Here is a 5,150-nt window from a genome sequence, read left to right on the forward strand (position 1 = left end):
CAGATGAACCTCAAAGGAGGTAAATGCTTTGATTCTTATCCTATATTCTAAATAAAAGGGAACTGCATATAGAAAGATAATTGGGGAAAATGGTGCTTTATCATTTGTTCTGAGAACTGAATGGTAAATTTCTGATTTTTACAACTTCTTGTTGCTTCAATAGTAGGGTTTCTATTTTAAAGAGAACTACATTTAAGCCATTAGTCTTTCAGTATATTTACATTCTGACAAGGAAATAAACTGTAAATGGGGCAGTTATCAGGGTGGTTCTGAGCATAGCCTGATTATTACTCTACTCCATTTGTCCTTTAAGGCAGACCAAACTCTACAGGCTATTGCCTGGTTTCTAGGGCTAAGGAGTTGCAATAAAAGAGAAAGTAAAATCTACAAAAACCAAACTGCAAGTACAAGGTGTTCACCATAATGGGTGTAGTTTCTGCAGCAGTGGGAGATAAGGCTAATTACTGCAGCAACAATAGGAAATTGCTCATTGGGGATGCAAGAAAGTGCACTTGGCACACACGGCAGGATCCTTCGCATGGAGCTTCGGTATTCTCAGGAAAGACCTGGAACAGCAGTAGAATCTTTAGTGGGCATGGCCAGCAAAGTTCCTGCTTTGGAGTCAGCAGCAAGACGAGCTATCACCACCACCAGTAGAGGTAAAAAGAGGAAAAGGAGAAAAGGGATGCGAAGGCATTCGAAACAATCCACTGAGCACATGTGAGGAATCTGAAGGCGGCTAGAGTTCTTAGACAAGTATGGATTTGTAAACTTATTTTTACTCTAAGACCACTGTGGTGTAAAAAAAAAAAAGTGAATAAAACCAGAAAAAGAAGCAACAGCATATCAAAAATAAGGTTTTTTTTTTTAACAAAAACTGGTCTCAGGAGATTATAGAAGAAAGAAGACTATGAGGCTGTGGTGAGGTCAAATTATCTAAAGAACTGGGTAGACAATGGAAAAATAATTATAGGTAGAGAGGGATAAAAAGGAGAAGGCAATCATTGACAGACTAGATAGACAGACAGACAGACAGATAAATAGATGAAAAATTATCATAAGTATGAACCCATTAAGGGCTTTCCATCCCTGGAAGAGCTATGATCAAGTGATCAAAAACACATACATATCTATAAGCCACTTTCTTTAAATTAGCACTATACTAAGCACTACAGAAGTATAAATAAATGGCAGGTACTTTCTCCTCTAGGCTTGTGGGTGATAGCTGAGTCTGGTTAAAGGGACCTGAGAAGCGTACAGACCAGAAAACATGGTAAAGTAGGGCAGATTACAAAGAAGGAGTAAAAATAGAAAATAAAATCTTGTCACAGTAAGGTCAGGAAACATGAACTTCAAAAGATAGGAAAGGTAAAGTATTCTTGAAATATATAGACCTTACATATAAATAGCTGGGAGCTCTTTTGTTGTTATTAAATATAGAAACTCCCTTAGTCCCTTTTAATCCCTATCTGATCAAAAGCATTACTGAGCTACTGTATAGCCTGAAAAATGTATTTTTAGAATGAAAAGGTATCTGACAATTGGAGACAAGTTATATTAGTAAGCTTTCTAAAACATAAGTAACATATTGAATCTGAAAAATATGGAGTGGTAAAATTTCATATGGCATAAAAATTATGAGGGACAAAAAGTAAAATCACAAAACAAGTGTTAATATCCATGAAGAGGACTGAGCTCTGGGTAAAAACTAACAAAGATTTATTTTGAAAATTCCGTCATATTGAATCTCTTTTTATAAAAGTGTCTGATTTTTTTTTTTACAAACATTTACTTTAAGTTCAGCAAATATGTTTTTGGTCCCTTTAAAACTAGATAGTTACCCCCAAACTGGTGTGGTAAAATTGTAGTTCCTGATTATAGGACAGTGGAACCAAACAATAATTACAAGCATAATTATGGTATTTTTTAATGTCATAGTACACAATATATTTCAGCTTCGTGACCTCCTCTGAATGTACAATAAGCATTTAAGTAGGCAGCCCCATCCTTCCCACGGGGAAGAGCAGAAATGTGAACTAAACCAGAACTCTGACCACAGGAACCTGGAAGGCACAGTCTCTAACCCACATACAGGCTTAGCCTCACAGTGTAATGAGGGCGCTTGTAATGCAGACAATTCTTCCTCTGAAAATGTAGGCTCATCTCTAAAAACCTCTCCATTTTTCTCTTTACATATTTCTGCTTCAAATACTCTTTTAATAGGATTTTACTCATGGACGTGTCCCTGATGATGGTAGGGAAAAATCCACTTTGTTTCACTTTCTGCAAAAAGTAAGTATTTATCACCATCCCATTATAAGACTTGTGGGGCATCTTTACAACATGAGAATAAAGTCCTTTGTAACTAAGAATCTTTATAAGCACTGTGGAAGTCTAAGTCCAGCATAGTTAATTACTGAGAAGTTTCTCCCATTGTTAGTCATTTTAGTCAAGATCACATTAGATCCTTAATTTATTTCAATTTCATAATCACTTCAAACTTTCCTAGATGTAATTTTTCTTTATTAAATGAACAAATGGATTTGGGTTATTACATGGGAGCTTATATTTTATAAGCATACTTTGTGGCGTTTCCTATCACAGAAGTCTTATGTTTTCAAGAGGAGAAATAATGTTATTTACAATGAAAAACTAATTCAGATTTATAAAAGTTTTCCAATGCTTTTGAATAATCCTTTAACATTGTTTTTAAAAATCACATTTTTATACCTCTAGTATAAAAGATGGTACTATCCTAGAAAATAAAGAGAACAAGAAACATTAAAAAATTTACTTTAATGAACAGAGGAGACGCATCTGTGAATCAGAATAACAATGATATGAGTTAGGACTTCCAAATTTAGAGAAGGTAAAATGGGAGGTAAACAGGGGAAGATGGATGCCTGTGGCTGCAGATCTCAGACTAACGTGGCAGAATTTCCAAAGTGAGTAACAAGCCAACATCTCTTGACTGAAACATCAGAATGTGTGGGCTAACTGTGGGAACTTCCATGAACTAATATGGCAACAAAAAATCAGGGTAAGTAAGGCTGAATAAAGAATCCCACTGACATGCCATATTTTCATATAAGCATTTAGTTGGTGAGGCAAAGCAAAAGATAATGATATAAATGAAGGCAGCCCCACATCTGCTAACTTATGTTGGATGGAGAAAAGAGCTACCCAATAGCACCATGAACTGTCCAGTCCTATAATGAGCCTCCTATAAATAACTGGTGCAGAATGAGAACCACGCTCAAAAATAAGCCACTGCCAAAAACTAATCAGCATTGGTTCTTACCAAACATAACATCACATGAGGGAGGAAAGGAATAGGAAAAGCAAATAGCAAAGCACACCCACAAAAATAATCTTGCCACAGAGCAGATGACCAAAAATATTGCCATAAATCAAAAACACTTAAAGAAGTGGTAGCTATATAAAGCAACTACTCAAATAAAAGGTACAGAAGATTACAGAACATGAGACTATGTAACAAAGGTGTGAAATATGAACCAAAAGAGCTTAGGAAAGCAGCGGAATAGAAAGTAAAAGCATCACAGAGATGACGGCTACGTTGGCAGAATCACACAGGACAAAATGCTCATGGAACATGGAGTGTAACATTGAGAACAGCAAGCAAAAGGAAATGGAAAAAAAGGGTTAAAGAAGAGTTGCTTGGGCCAAGATGGCAGAGTAGGAAGACCCTGAGCTCACCTCCTCCTATGCGCACACCAAAATTACCACTATTTACAGAGCAACTATAAATGAGAATAATCTGAAGGCTAGCAGAAACGATTTTCCGCAATTAAAAATATAAGGAGGGATCCACAAGGAGAAGGGTAGGAAGGGCAGAAACGTAGTCAAGACCCATACCCCCAGTTAGGCAACCCACAAATGGGAGGATAATCACAACTGCAGAGGCTCTTCCCAAGAGTCAGGGGTCTGAGCACCACATCAGGCTATGCCGCTGGATGGGTCCTAAACCAGGAAGATGAGGCCCCATAATGCCTGGCTAGGGCTTGCATACTGGAGAGCCAGAGGAGTGTATGAAACAGAGACTCTGCTCTTAATGGACGCATGCAAAAATCTCACACCCTCTGGGAACCAGCACAGAGCCAGTAATTTGAAAAGACTTCAGGTCCAACCTACTTGTTGATCTTGGAGAGTCTCCTGGAGAGGCAGGAGGAAACTGGAACTCCCCCTGGGGACAAAGACACTGGTGGCAGCCATTTTGAGGAGCTCATTCTAACACAAAGACACTGGTGTTGACAAGTGCCATTCTGGAGTCTTCCCTGTATCCTATTAGCACTGGAGGCTTATCCACCTACCAGTGGGCCAGTATCAGTCCCAGCAAACCCTGGGCCTTGCAGCCAGCTGCTCAAGGACCTGGCTCTTCCCACCAGCAGATTGGCACCAGCCTGAGACCCCCCACTCCTGGGCAGGTATCTGAAATCATAGCCGCATTATTTACAATAGCCAAGATATGGAAGTGACCAAAGTGTCCATCCGTAAATGAATGGATAAAGAAGTGGTAGTACATATACACAGTGGAATATTTCTCAGACATAAAAGATAATGAAATGCTGCCATTTGCAACAACATGGATGGACCTGGTGGGTATTATGCTAAGTAAACTAAGACAGAGAAAGACAAATGGCATATGATTTCACTTACATGTGGAATCTAAAAAACAAAACAAATGAATAAACAAAACAAAACAGAAAGGGACTCAGATACTGAGAACAAATAGGTGGTTGCCAGGGAGGAGGGGAATTGGAGAAGTAGAGAAATAGGTGAGGAGATTAAGAGGTACAAACTTCCAAGTACAAAATAAATGAGTCATGGGGATAAAATGTACAGCATGGGGAATATAGTCGATAATATTGTAATAACTTTGTTGGTGACAGATGGTAATTAGACTGATCATGATCATTTCATAATGTACAGAAATATCAAATCACTGGGCTTCCCTGGTGGCGCAGTGGTTGGGAGTCCACCTGCTGATGCAGGGGACACGGGTTCGTGCCCCGGTCCGGGACGATCCCACATGCCGCGGAGCAGCTGGGCCCGTGAGCCATGGCCGCTGAGCCTGCGCGTCCGGAGCCTGTGCTCCGCAACGGGAGAGGCCACAACAGTGAGAGGCCCGT

General features: G+C 39.3%; 1 pseudogene; it reads left to right on the forward strand.

Moving 5' to 3' along the window:
* The first annotated feature begins 538 nt into the window (after nt 1-538).
* LOC103089955 (14-3-3 protein eta-like) overlaps nt 539-5,150 on the forward strand; it is a 92,578-nt pseudogene continuing 87,966 nt past the window's right edge.

The sequence above is a fragment of the Lipotes vexillifer genome, unplaced genomic scaffold (genome assembly GCF_000442215.2).
Source record: "Lipotes vexillifer unplaced genomic scaffold, Lipotes_vexillifer_v1.1 scaffold46, whole genome shotgun sequence".
Classification (NCBI taxonomy): Eukaryota; Metazoa; Chordata; class Mammalia; order Artiodactyla; family Lipotidae; genus Lipotes; species Lipotes vexillifer.